The 14,548-nt window shown below is 40.8% G+C and overlaps 1 long non-coding RNA gene across 1 annotated transcript; it reads right to left on the bottom strand.

Moving 5' to 3' along the window:
- Positions 1–4,252: 4,252 nt before the first annotated feature.
- On the bottom strand, positions 4,253–14,548 carry LOC134393080 (uncharacterized). Its single transcript, XR_010025080.1, has 4 exons — positions 14,468–14,548; positions 10,179–10,245; positions 8,039–8,260; positions 4,253–4,546 (listed from the first exon to the last, which is right to left on the bottom strand). It is a non-coding gene; the product is annotated as an uncharacterized LOC134393080 (long non-coding RNA).

Here is a 14,548-nt window from a genome sequence, read left to right as displayed (position 1 = left end):
CTGCCTCGGGCCGAATCCCCAAATCCAAGCCGAGGCAGTATGATTCACCCCGCCTTGACCCGGATCCAAGTCAGTACCTGGACAGCCCAAGGTGCCCCAAGGCTGAAGTAGATCAGCACCAAAACTTCAGGGCACCTCGGGCCAATTTGAAGTGGTGCTGAGCCTCTCCGCCTGCCTAGGGAAAGCTGGCACAAGGCCAGCCATGAGTCCAGGTGAGTCTATTGGTAAATGTCACAGGCATTGTGTTAAGCACATTTTGCTTATTTAGCAATGAGTGAGACAATAGTGGCTGCAATCACATCTATGTGACTACATGACTAGAGCCATTCTGTCATCCTGTGTTTACTACTGGGGTCAGCAACATAGTGCCCATTGATGCCAATGAGCCTCTGCACACTTTCCTTGGCATCTGTCAAGGCACTGTGACCCTTCCAATTTAATAAAATATTCTTTTCCAGGCAGCTGGAATCACTTCAAAGTTTTGGCTTCCAGCTGCCACCAACATGGGCCCAGAGACATTCTTAAGAAATGAAGTTGTCAAGTGGCTCCAAGCTATGTAGCTACAAAAGTCAGAGAAGTCGGGGAGCCAGGGAGGCAAACTAGGGAAGCCAGCATGGGGATACCATCACAGGGCTACAGAGGGCTAGGGAAGAAAAATGCAGCAGTGGGGAAGCTAGTGGGAGGGCCAGGGAGAGCTGGAAAGCGAGCGGGCAGCTGAGGGAGTCAGCAGGCAGTCACTCCAGGGTAAGGAAGAGTAGTATGTTTATATGTCTCGTGAATGGATGGAGTGTGTGTGTGTGTGTGAGAGAGAGAGATTAGCGGTAATTGCAAGTTTAGGGGTGTTTGCAGTGGAATGTGTATTTTTTGTGTTTGCAGTGCATGCTTTTTTGTATGATTGTAGGGTGTGGTTCCTTTTAATTTTGGAAAATTAATTGGATTACTTTTCTATGAAATGGGTATACAGTTTGCTGGACACAATTGAGTTCAAAAAAATGGTCTTATGTCCTGGGTCTCACTTTGTACCTCCCTTGTATTCATATTCTAGGGAAGTTACTTGTCTTTTAGTTTGCCATTCTATGAATGGGATGGTTTGTGACCACAGCAGCCATTTTGTGAATAAGCAACTCTCCTAGCAGCCATTTTGTGACAGTGTCTACAACACTTCCTAAAAATTCCAAATATGTCTACCAGTTCTAAAAGGTTGGAGACTTCTTGTCTAGTGTCTAAAACTGCATTAAAAAAACTTCTATAGTATAAACCAGGGAGGGACACCAGAAGAAAATCATAAGTATTTGTAGTTATATACAGCATGTCTGGCATGTTCAACATTTGGCTGTATTATTGGGAGGTCCTAGCAAATCAGTTGGAAATAGTGGGGGTGATATGTGGCATTAAGAGAAAGAGACAAAAATAACACAAGCTTAGCTGACAACATGTTTATTATTTGATTCAGATAAATGTCAAATTTACTATTATAGATTTATAAGAGAAAGGAAATATGTACACAAACTAGCAATGTGTGTATTTTTACTCTCACCTGTGTAGATTGTATTCTGCACATGCATCAACACATGTTCATAGGGGACAACATGCTATTTTAAGTAGTATTTATTACTGGTTCATTATGCCAAACCCTTGTTAACATAAAGTGAAAACAGAAATATGACAGGGTAGTGCCCTCCCTTGAGGAAATAGCAGAAAACATTTAAGCCACCCAGAAGCAGAAAAACAAGCATTTCTTAGGCAAATTTACATTTTGACACTAGCTCAGACATCCAAAATATTGAGCAAGGTTATCTCTGGTTCCATGGGATGCTACATAAACAATAATGGGTATTCATCACACTGTTTTTCTTGAGGGAATCTACATGTCGATTCGAAGGCGCACTCCAGACGCAGGCAAGCGCCCGAAGCTCCACGTATAGACCCTGCCTTTGAGAGGCAGGAAAAGACGCCTTTTCTATTCTCCTCAGTTCTCAATGGGGAGATTCCCAGCTGCTGTTGATCAGCTCTCCTGGTCACTGCTGCTGCCGCTCCCTCTCTCTCTCTCTCTCTCTCTCTCTCTCTCTCTCTCTCTCTCTCTCTCTCTCTCTCTCTCTCACACACACACACACACACACACACTGTTCAACCAGCCTCCGCCGCCACCCACCTCCTGCTGCCAGGGAAAGAGCCACCCAGGTCAGAGAGCTTGGTGGAAGAGGCCGAGCTCTCCGACCAGGATGGCTCTTTCCCCGGCAGCAGGAGGCCGGCGGGGAGGTGGGCGGTGGCGACGGTGACGGCAGCAAGGACGCGGCCTGTTCCCCAGCCGCCGCCTCCTCCGCCTCTTCCTCCGTCTCTTTTTTCTCCTTCTACACCATTGTTTTGAGGGCAGACTGGAGGTGCACGCAGGCGCCTTCAGTACGAGGTGTAGATTCCCTCCTTGAGAGAACCTTTTATGGAGTGTGAAGGAGCTACAATGACAACACATTGCCACTTTTTACATATGTAGCATCCTCAGGGATCTAGTTAGTATGATTTTACAATTGCTTTGGGAAAATGCCAAATGGCTAAACCAAGTTTGCATGCTTTGGGGTGCCATAAAATCAGCTCTACTTTGTCAATCTGTGTTAATAAGAGACCTGACTTTAAAGTTCAAGGTTTTGATTGCTAGATATTATAATTTACATGAACACAGAGCAACCTTGTAACTGGTACAGTCATATCACCCAGGATTGCTCTGGCCTCTCAAGAGATTATGAAGGCCCAACTTCTCCTAATGACTTCTGCCCAAAAGTGAGCACCTTTCCTTCTATTCCTTTCCCATGGCCTGCTAACATGGAGGTCTTCTGGCTTTGCCTCTTAAAATGACAGTACATGATAACTTTCCATCACGAGTTTTGAACATTGTACAATTCCAAATCCTGTATACAAATTGATGCACATCTTTCATAGCTTAGTCCTATTTTTCTCAGGACGGACCAGAAAGATAATCGTTTGCCTTTCAGTCAAGGATTAGTTGATTCAGAACAGAAACATATCTCAGTGTGTAGGATGGGAAAAAAATGGAGTGCACATCAATTAACTGCAAAGCATATTTTGTATTTTTAAGAGATTGTACACTCACTGCTTGTGAGAGAGAAGGCAATCATCTGAATAATTTGCAAGTAGAATTATTGGTTTCTTGATTTATGTAATCAAGAATTATTTCTGAGTTGAATGAGAATAGTTTTTTTTTTAACTGGAAATTTTCTGAACCCCTAAACATGAACTGTACCTTTCAGAAATTCTCTGTCTCATGTGTACTTCTGATGATGCAAGATCAAATTGAAGTGGTGAAAAGTTTTATAATAAGAAAATAAGCATGGCTTGTGGTACCTTCGGAAGTTATACAAGCCAGGATAGATTAAACTAAACTCCAGGAGAAACTGCAGTCCAAGTTCCGCTCCTGCAAAAAGACAGAGGGGTCTAATTAATAGTTATTGCATCAACTTCAGTCAGCAGTTGCAGTAGCAACACTGATGATATTGATGGCATTGGAGAACCAGGCTTAGCTCAGAATGAAAATGAGCAGAGGATTCATCTATCAAATCCATATTGCTGTAGGCGGTGGTAGGCAGTGGTGGCTTTTCTTTTGGTTGTTTTCTTGTTTGGCTAGTTTGTTTTAGTGGTTCAGCTCCAAGTGATTAAGATATATATTTATACAAGTCAAATCGCATGTGCTTACTGGAGGCCTGTGGATAACAACAGTTCTCCAGGAAAGATCAATTTTTATTTTTATTTTTTTGTTATCCTGTTATTTGGTATTGCATTGACAGCTGCATGTAGGTGGGTGAGAGGGTAAGTATTATTATTATTATTATTATTATTATTATTATTTATTTATTTATTTATTTATTTATATAGCACCATCAATGTACATGGTGCTGTACAGATAACACAGTAAATAGCAAGACCCTGCCGCATAGGCTTACAATCTAATAAGTTGTAGTAAACAATAAAGAGGGAAGGAGAATGCAAACAGGCACAGGGAAGTGTAAACAGGCACCGTGTAGGGTGAAGCTAGCAGTATAGAGTCAGAACAAACTCAATATTTGAAGGCTATAGGGAAAAGAAAAGTTTTTAGCTGAGTTTTAAAAGCAGTGATTGAGTTTGTAGTTCTCAGAGACTTGCAGCTTTGTAATCTCTTTTTAGGAAACACTCTCTCTCTCTCTCTCCCCCTCCCCCTCCATCCCTCCCCCCCCCCCACAATCATTTTTACTTGATTCCTGAGAGTTGTTGGCAGCAAAACATGCCAGCTCTGGCATCTTGAGATAAGCCTCCAATTTATTGCTGCCATCTGCAGTAAGTCTCAGATCTAACCCATGCTGACAACTATCTCCTCTCTTTTATTTTAACAATCTATTTAACTTATGACAAGGATAAACTATCATTTTGTTGCAAAATCTAAAAAAATGTAGCTGTTTTTTCACTCATTTCACATATAGTCCATTTCTTGTTCAGCTGTCTTCCGGTTCTCCAGCTCACAGCGCTTGTGCATCTTGTTCATGGTGTGTTACTCCTACATCTGCTTGCAAGATGGAAGTGAAATAGTTAGCAATAGCAGCTGACTCTGCATAAAGTCAGTTCACATTCCCAATCCTGCAGAGCAAAACTGAATGATGTTGGAGTTCCTAAAGTCATGGATTATATTTGAGAACACATTTTCGTTTTGATTTCAAATCCTTTCATAGTATTGAGAAATAGGAATGATTAAGGGTGTAATCCTATGCACAACTAGACAGAAAATAAAGTACTACAAGTTTTTATTGTAGGACTTTATTTTCAGTCTAAACATCTGCTTGAGATGCGTTGGATTTTGCCCTAAAAGGAGCTACCTTCAGTGTTCCTACAATTTGCCTTTCACTAAAATAAGACATCGCACTTCCATTCGAATAAATTCAAATATTTAATTTAAAATGCCATAGATTAAGCAAGCAGAACTAATTGAAGTCATAATTTGACTTTGAGGTAACTGAAGATTAATAAGAGAGCATGAAACCACAACATTCAAGAACCCGCTGGGTTGGATCCTGACTTCCCTTCTGCACATGGAAGGCCTGCTTCCATTTATGAAAGGGACTGAGATCCAACACAGCCTCCTGATGAAGGGAGGGAGGTGATTTCACACAACCACACACCACAGTTGCACACACAATGTTCTAGAACCCTGCAGAATTGCTTTGTGGCACTGCAGGGGGAAGGAGGAATTGGTGAAAATCGCCTTCGTCTTTCCTCCAATGGGAATGTCCTAAGAGTGGCATTCTACTCACAGGTAATCTGGATTTCAGACATTGTGAAAAATCTGTCAAATCAATGCAGGTTTAAGGTTAAGGCTACCATTTCATGCATATTTACTTGGAAGTAAGTCCAACTGGACTGAGTAAATAGACATAAAATATTGCCACAACAATTCTTTCACAAAGTAAAATTTTAATTGTATTTATTAGTCTGTGGCGCTATATGTGAGTCCATGAAATACATTAGACTTTTACAGGTAGCGATGGATTATAAATACCAAAGATCTGCACAGGATTGACATGAAAAGGCTAATGTGAAGACATCTGGTATGTGTTCCTGTTTCCCATATACCAAAAACTTAAATATATATCTCCCTTGATGCTTAATATCTTCAGAAGATTCCTAATAATAAATATTAATGATTTGCAGTGACATGGATGAGTACATTTGTATAATTATAAAAAATAGACTTACTGGCTTAGTGTTCAAAATTAATTATTGTAAAGAAATGAGAATTCCATATGGGAATTGCATTTACACATCAGAGTGAGTTCATCTTGCATTTCACTTTGCCCTTGTAAAACTTTAGTCTTTTTTTTCTTTTTCTTTTTTTTTTGCATTTCAATTATAATCACTTAATGAAAACATTTCCAGCCACATGGGGTTTTTTCCCCCTAGATGTATATTTAAATTGCATTAAAATGTGCTTTCGTCCTTTTGCAAGTCCGAAAATGCCAATAACTAGACAACATTAACAACAATTAATAAGTAATGGGCAGCCATAGTGCCAGAATATTCAATATCCTAATATTCAGTTAGCTTTTTTAAAAAACAAAAAAGCTAGTTTTCATATGTTTCTTTTAAAATATTTAAGTATTTAATTAGGAACCAATGTTTTAAAGAATTATTAAGTCATACATTGGCTTTCAATGGAACAAGGTACTAAAATGTGATTAGTACCTTTTATAAATCTCTCCTTAAATGCATTGCATTTAGGTAAATAAACAAAACTTCATTGGAAACAACAACAACAACAATCTTCATGCCTTGTGCCTTACAGTGATACCTCATTTGTAATTTTCATCTAGTAAGACCTTGATATATGTGAGATGTATTTTGCATGAGTGAAAAAATTGGGGTGGGGGGGCAGGCTTTTATGTCATAGCTCCCCAATTATGGAGTGCTCTTACCAGGAAAAGTTGACTGGTGTCAACTTTTAAGTGCCAACCAAAGATGTTTCTTTTCTCACAGTATTTAGATAGTTTAATGACCTGACTGTGGTGGTTATTTTTGTGGTTCACTCCTGTGCTGGATTGGGCTGTTACTGACAGTCAGATACTGGGGGACAAAAATACACTGATGTTACAGTATGTTCAGACGTTGTAATGATATTCCTGTGCCAACTGTGTAGTTACTTGATAAGCTGAATGTGTGAAATGGTAAACCCACCTTGAGGGGCAAGGACATCTCTACCCAGTATGATTTGTGTTGCATATAAGAGGCCAAGGTTGAAATGTGTGGGTACTGAATGCATGAAGGGGCTAGTGAGAACTTGCAAGCTAGCCAATGCATGCTAGATGACAATGATGTGTTAGTGTCAATTCATGATCAGCCTCATGAATAGATTTTGGCTATAAGTATGGGGATGGAAATGCTGATTTATGGTTCCCTGACCCCACATACACTTCCTTTAGACTGATGCCAATGTGCCCCCTGCCCCAGCCATGCATCAGCTGGGAAGCATGGCTGGGGCAGGGGGCACATTGGCATCTAGGGCTGGGGCTAACCCATACATTCTTGATAGTTCTATTATGTGCGGTACTCCTCAGCAGGGCTTTAAAGCTTCATCACACCAGCGTTATACTGTGCAATCACTGTGAATTGCGTGCAAAGGACTCCTAAATTTTCCATCTTATAATCTGCTTTTACTGTGAAGCACTCCCATGCATCCTGCTTTAATTGTGCTTCTTAGCCAAAAGAAGCGTCGTATTTTGTACCCCTTTGAGAGAGAATCTTTTGCTGTTCTCTGAGCGGCCTCTGGGGGCGCAGAAGGATGATTTGATATGTTTAAACTGCAAATTAAATAAATGCTTACATCTGTGTAAGTTTTAAAGATAAAGACATCAAAATCAGCACAGCAATAGATATGAAGGAGGGCTTTCAGCATACCAAATTTTAATCAGATTGGGTCATCTGTTGATTTGTTTATGATTTTTTTTTACATTTCCCCCCCTTAAACCCTTTTCCTGGTATGCAAAGGATCTTGGGAGTGCCGCCACCCGGGGTGTGATTTAGCTAGCAACAACAATGACAGCTTTACACTATGGGGATAATTCGAGGTAAACGGGTACGTGGGATGAAGCTCTTAATGATGAGACTTACTGAATGGCATCTTACCTAACAGGGATGTCACTGACACCTCACAGCATTGTTGTGATGTAGCGAGAGTAGATTTAGATGATTTTTTTTTAAAAAAAATAGATATAATTTATAAACATTGTCACATTGTAAGCATACTAAAATATTAACATGTTCAACTTAATAGCCATGTTGAATCGATCTGTCTTGTCAGCCTAAAGCAGAGCTGTCGCCCAGGACTAATGTTTCACAATGTGTATTCAATAGCCACTTGCAAATGTGCAATAAGTTGCTAATTGTATGATGGTTACATATTATAATTGCTCTGAATTTTGCACACCTCTAAAAGCGGCATTTTGTGAGGTGGAGAGGAGGGCGGGGAAGCAGTGTTATTTTAAGTAGTGCTGTGCCGAACTCTTACCTGCCCTTTCGCAACCTCTCCATTGAAGGTTGGAGAGTTTCGGAGAAATTTCTCTGGGTGCAGGGCTTCTGTGCTGACCTTACCATAAGAGGAGGCTGAGGAATTCATATGTGCTCTTTCCTTTACTGTTCCCCCCCACTTCCTGTCCTTGTGGTCTGCCCTGGAGGACTGAGGCAGGACTTCCTCCCTTGGACCTTTCCACTGTAGCTGCCTGCGGAGTGCCTGAAAGGTGAGAGAGGAGTCGTTGTTATTCTTGTTGTTATTAAAAGGACTTTAAATAACAAGAAAGCAAAACCAGTCGCCTCTCTCCACTTGCCTCTCTGCACCCTGAAATTGTCACCCCTTCCCACAATTTTCAGGTGCAGTTTCTTTTTGCCCCTCCCCCCTCAACAAATGGTCAAAAATAAATAGGTTGAAAAATTTGGCACAGTGCTAATTTTAAAAGCATCTATTGGGATTTATTTTTATATCTCATAATAGTCAGAAATATAGGTACCAGAGTAAGGCCCTTTCTACATCAGCCCGGTGTAGAGGAAGGGAGGGGGGAGGCTCTCGCAATATTCTGATCACGCGATCCTCCCCTTAGTCCACATGCAGGCACAACATCCTGGGAGGAAGGAGGGTCTTGCGCCCACCATTATTATGTTTTAAAATAAGATGAACTAAAACATAAGGATTTTTTTCACACACACACACAAAAAAGCCCCGACCCTGCTCTCCTCCACCCGATTACTCCCGGCCTGGTTACTTCCCTCTACTGATACCTGCTACTCGCAGGGAGGAGGAAAAAAGCCGGAACGGGCCACACATCTCGCAGTCTTAGGACGATCCCGAGGCCGCGGGAAGAATTGGCTTTTCCCAGGAATTATTTATCCCTGGGAAAACCCATTCTCGTCCCTCTTTCCCCCTGGGAGTCCATGTGCTACATTTGGATGCGCAGGGACTCAGCCATGACTAGCCCGGATTTTCAGGCTGGTGTAGAAATGGCCTAAGACACACAAAGAGCATTTGCCCCTGAGGAAAATCATTGGTGGAAATGTCTTGGCCAGTCTTCTCATAATAAATTGCTACTTTATAGCACAATCCTGATGCTTGTCTCTTCTTTTGGTTACTAAAATGCTACAACATTTATTTATTTATTTATTTATTTATTTATTAGATTTGTATACCACCCAATTGGAAAGTGCCTTTAGGGCAGTTTACAATAACCAAACAACAACAAAATAACCAAGAATAAAAATAATACAGCAATACAGCATATAATATTAAACATTGAAAATATTAAAAACATTTAGCATCTAGCACTAAAACGAATAAAGCAACAGATTCAGGATTAAATGCCTGCTTCAAGAGGGCAGTTAACCTGTCATCTAAATGTATTCGATGACAACAGAGCTCCCTTTGAAGGTCATTCCATATACAGGGGGCCATGACAAAGAAGTCTCTTTCCTCAGTAGCCATTCATCACACCATTGTGGGTGGCGGAACCCAGGGAAGAGTCTCTGAAGACAATCTCAGCAATTGGGCAGAAATATTTGGGAAAAGGTGCACCTTTATTTGTTAGATTGAATTAGGTACACTTATTTAACTGAGGCAGATAATTCTTATCTGCTGTAGATAAAAATTTAGATGTTTAGTTGTATGGGGAATGCTGGCTCTCATTAATTTTTTTAATGTATTAATGTTTTTATTTTTGTATTTATTGATTTGTTTTTTATAGTTGTTTTTGTTATTGTTTCTTTTCTTTTCTTTTTTAAAATTGGGAACCACCTAAAGGCATTTGCCATTTGGGCACTATAATAAACAAACAAACAAATAAAATGCTTTAAAAAAATTATAAAGGTGACACTGGAGCTATGCACCTCTCCTGTCATTTATTAGGCTGCTCCTAGCAATACTGGGTTCAAGGCACTGCTGATGATTAAAATAATTAACTGTACTAAATAGAAGAACCAGCCCATAGGTATTTTCCTTCATCTCCTGGATCTTTGATTTGGTATCTTACTACCCTTAAGCCTAGAAAGTTGCCTTACATTTGTCATTATTTTCCAGACAAAACATTGCATCTCACGGTGAAAGGAGCACTATTAAAATAAGTGTTTTTGCTTTTAGTGCAAGACACTATGGCAGCAGCACTTACTCTTACTGGGATGTTTTATTTACAATAGCCGGGGCCTTTGTAGCTGGGCTTCCTTGGCCAGGTCCCTCTGGAAACAAAAACAGAAAACAATATTGTGTCATTAGTATGCATCGTTACTAAGAAAACTGTCACTGATGCAATACGTTTACAGCAATTTTTTTAAATTTTCATCATAGTAAAAAGAGTAACTGCCATTCAATTCAGAGAAATGCTTTCTCAGCGTCAAAAGATGCTATTAGAATGGGGCTGGCATCATTTTTCATCTTAAAGAGGACATTAAATAAGCACAGCAAATTCGTGCAGGCAAACCTTCTGCACTAAACATAAAATAAAACCCCATGTTGTTCAGGATGAATTATTTTAATACTTATGCTTTGGCTCAATTGGCCAATAACTTTTCCACTTTATTAAAACCCACATTTTGAAGCAAAATGGGCCTACATGACCCACATTCCTATACACTTTGATCTACTTTTAATATTGTTGCCATCAGCACAGCAATGCAGCTTGGGCAGCATCTGTTGGTCTGCACTTGATTTGCATAGTCCAGTGCTGCAAAGGCGTGGAGACAGCAAATGTTAACTTTCAAAAGAATTATCCTTTTTGAAATCTAAAGCTCTGTGTCTAATGACCAATGGATTTATGAACTGTGTGATGCTAATAGGGAGGAAAAAGAGAATATTAGCCTGTTCAGAGATTGAGATTGCAACAACAACAACAACAACAAGGTCTGAGTAAAATTGGCAGCTGTAAAAGACTACAAGCAGAATCCAATATGGTGCTTACACCCCCAGCGAGTCTTTTCTGCCCCTCTGATTCCCTTCCACAAGTGGTGGGTCCCACCAATTGCATTGCACAAGTGGGACCCACCACTTATGCAAGGGAGATTTAGCATTTCCTAGGGGAAGCTCTGAAATGAATTGCTCATTTCTGAAAGGAGGCTGGTCAGTGGAGCTCTGTTACGTGAGCTGTGCCAGCCTACCTCCTTCCAGAAGCGAACGTTTCTGCTCATGCTTTGGAAGTGCTGAAGTGCTACTTTGCAAGTGGTGGGGTCCATGGAAGAGTATGGGGGTCGTGTCAGCACTCCGTGAGATTCTGACCTATGTGCCTTAGTGTCCAGAATGCAGTCCTATTTTTAAAATCAAGTACACTATTCACACAGGACTTGAAGTGTATGTATGTAGGCGATGCTCAAATTATGGGGAAAAGTTAGTGGGGCTCTTAACGAAACCTGCAAGCTTCCCTGACTTTCTCTCTCCGCTTCTCCATTTTAGCCAAATGATGCCCCTTGTGGCCTTCTAGAAACAGTAGCTATGGAGGACATCACAAAAGGTAAGTTTGCTGAAGTCCATTTGCCTACTGTATAATTGGGGTGCTGCATGCAGAATTCCTCCACCCCACAAAGAAGATCATTGGCTAGACAAATGTATGAGCTGGTTCTATCAAGTAAAATACATCAAGCTCTTAAATCTTTCACCCACCAGATGTTATGAACACGTTAACCATAAGATGTCACCTTTTGCTACAGGTTTTGGTGGCAGCTGGGGGTTCTTTCTCCTTGTTTTTTGCTGTGCTTCTGTTTTTATCTGTTGGTGGTTTTTGATTAAAATTAGAAGCTAAGTTTAGACTCAGTTATGAATTTCTTAAGGTCAGAAGAAGCTGCAGATTCCTTGCAAATGGCACAGGTGATATGTGCACAGTGCGCTCTGTTTTTAAAAAAATTACTATATAGGCTTACTGTGATTGCTGGCTTCTTACAAAAACAAACAATCATGAGAGCTAGTAACTGAATTTGCTGTTTAAACTGGGTAAAATAAGTACTCCTTCTCTAGATATGTTGGGTGAAGTTTGTCCCACATATGATATGAATGTAATGCTGAAGCTTGATTTGAATATAAAGGCTTGGCTTACCTTCTCAAGGGAATAATTTCTCAAATGTGGGTGATGTTTAGATACCATATTACCACTGAAATTGGGAGAAGGCATCTTATTCTGGATGAGTACAGAAGATTATGTGCCCAGTGTCAACTTATACCATGTGCATGCAACCCATAGGTAGTTGAGGTTTCTGTACATTTAAGTTATTCTCTCTATTTCTGATTTTTGGATGTGAGTGCTGTTGCTAGCATAAACAAAACAGCACCAGACGTACACAAGAGGGGCATATCAGAAGACTTGGAGTAACCTCTAGGTTTGCAGAAATACAAAAAAGCTGTAGGGGGAAAAGGTTGTAAGTGAAGAGGAACCACAAAACAGCCCAATAAGGACAGAGCATGTTCAATGGCTATGGAATGGGGGTTGTTGGCGGTGTGGGGGGAATGGGTGGAAATTGAATGGATTAACATGGAGAAGGGCTTGGCTAATTAACTGGAACCAGTGGAAGTTAGTGGCTCCGATTACAGTGGGGCTATGAACCAGAACTCTAAAGGAGCTATCCAAGGTGCTGAACCCCAGCCCCAAACTAAGTTTCAGAACCCTGGATAGTCCCTTTAGAGTTTTGACTGTAACCCAGAATGGATTCACCAGGCTCCACAGACTGGAACACTGCACAGAAGCACTCCATATTTAATATTTTGTTGCAGGTTTTGAATTATATTTGTATGATTCAAAATCCTTTAAGTGCACTTACAATATTTTCAAGTTCCAAGGTGGTATCCAAACGGCAATTTTAAAAACACTTTGAAATAAAACAGTATGTAAACTGAAGCAACAATCTAGCAGTCCTAATCAGGTGTGAAGACAGCACTGTCTGCCTCCCAAATAATTGGTTCTTTTTTGCCTGTGCAGGTTCCAGCATTTATTTTTGTAATGGGGTGACTCTACTAGGATCCTCATAGCCAATAGTTTGTGTGTGTGTGTGTGTGTGTGTGTGTGTGTGTGTGTGTGTGTGTGTCCCACACCTGAGCAGACCACCAACAGTGCCTCTTCCTCCCTTCCATTCTCACTCTCATTGAGGTGAGGGCAGGGGGTGAGCATTGAACAGTGGTGTAGGTGGATTCTCATTGTGACTCCTTCTTATCCTCCTTGCTTTACTTCAGTGAGGGGCAAACACAGCAAAAGAGAGAGAGAGAAAGAAAAGCAGTTTTCCGCCAATTTCCCCCAATTTTTCCTCAGTTTGCCTTTTCTGAGCAGTGAGGGTTTGTTGGTGTAATAGAAAAATGCAGGTCCAAAGGTAGTGTAACTGTATGGATCTGCTCCCCTACTTTACCATTATTAGCTTAAAATCACTTGTCGTAGTTTGCCTTTTCTGTGCAATGGGGTTGCTGCTGTAGCAGATAAATGTGGATCCAAAGGAGTATTTATTTATTTATTTTATGTGTTTATTCAATTTATACCCTGCCTTTCCACCAAGGAAATGACACTCAAGGCATTTTTGCTGCATGGATACCTTCCCTCCACGCTCGATTTGCACTCAAGATCTTGATGTTACTTGCCTCAGTTTGTATATTCTGCAGAATGGGCAGAAAAATGTGGGGCCAGGAATTGCTTTGGTGTGCAATTTGCTGTGCAAATTCCCCCACACCAACCTTCTGCTTTTTAGGCATGGCCTTAAAGTTAACTTGCTTCAGTTTCCCTTTTCTGTGCATTGCATTGCTGCTATGGCTCTGCCTACTACAACCCCCCTGGCTCCACTTAATGCAACTGTTTGGCTGTGACTATCATTTCCTTCCCTGCCCACCGTCCCACAAGCCAGCTAAAGGCCAAGTAAAAATGTACCACACTCCTTTCTTCTACATGTGATCACAAATCTTGGGAAGCAGGTGATAAAATTCTTCTCAACATTTGGCAGAATGATACCAAATGGCTAAATGCACACTGCAGCACGTTACTCTAGGTAAATGGCCGTCTGTATAAGGATGTTAACGTCCATGAAAATGTACGTTGCAGTATCCTCCCCATGTTTACTTTCATCTTTTGCACCCTGTGATTACAAAGCTTCAAGGACGGCTTGAAAATCAGCTGGGCTCTTCTGCTATTCCTAGAATTTCCTGTTTGCAATGCACTATCACACACAGCATCCCAGGATTTCTCTGCTTTCTGCCCTGTAGCATGTTAACTAAATCCCCGTTACCTGATTTCAAATTGCAGAAGCCTAGGATATGCATCCTGGACTTTTCCCTCCCTACGTCTGTTACAGAGATTGTACTGTTCATGCTTAATCCTGTTCTAAATGGTATATTTGGCTTCTTGGCTTTCTGTGCTAATGTCTGAGACCCTTTTATCCCTGGCATACCCCTCCAACCCTTCCTGTCATAGACAAGATATCCTCTCATGATTCATGTTCTCACCTTGCGCTTCAGTCCTGGGTTGTTGTTGTTTTTTTAGTATCTTATTTTCTAGTTCTGGAAAACAGTATAATGAAGGTTCAC

This window comes from Elgaria multicarinata, chromosome 1 (assembly GCF_023053635.1).
Source record: "Elgaria multicarinata webbii isolate HBS135686 ecotype San Diego chromosome 1, rElgMul1.1.pri, whole genome shotgun sequence".
NCBI lineage: Eukaryota > Metazoa > Chordata > Lepidosauria > Squamata > Anguidae > Elgaria > Elgaria multicarinata.
This window is presented reverse-complemented; position numbering and strand designations above follow the sequence as displayed.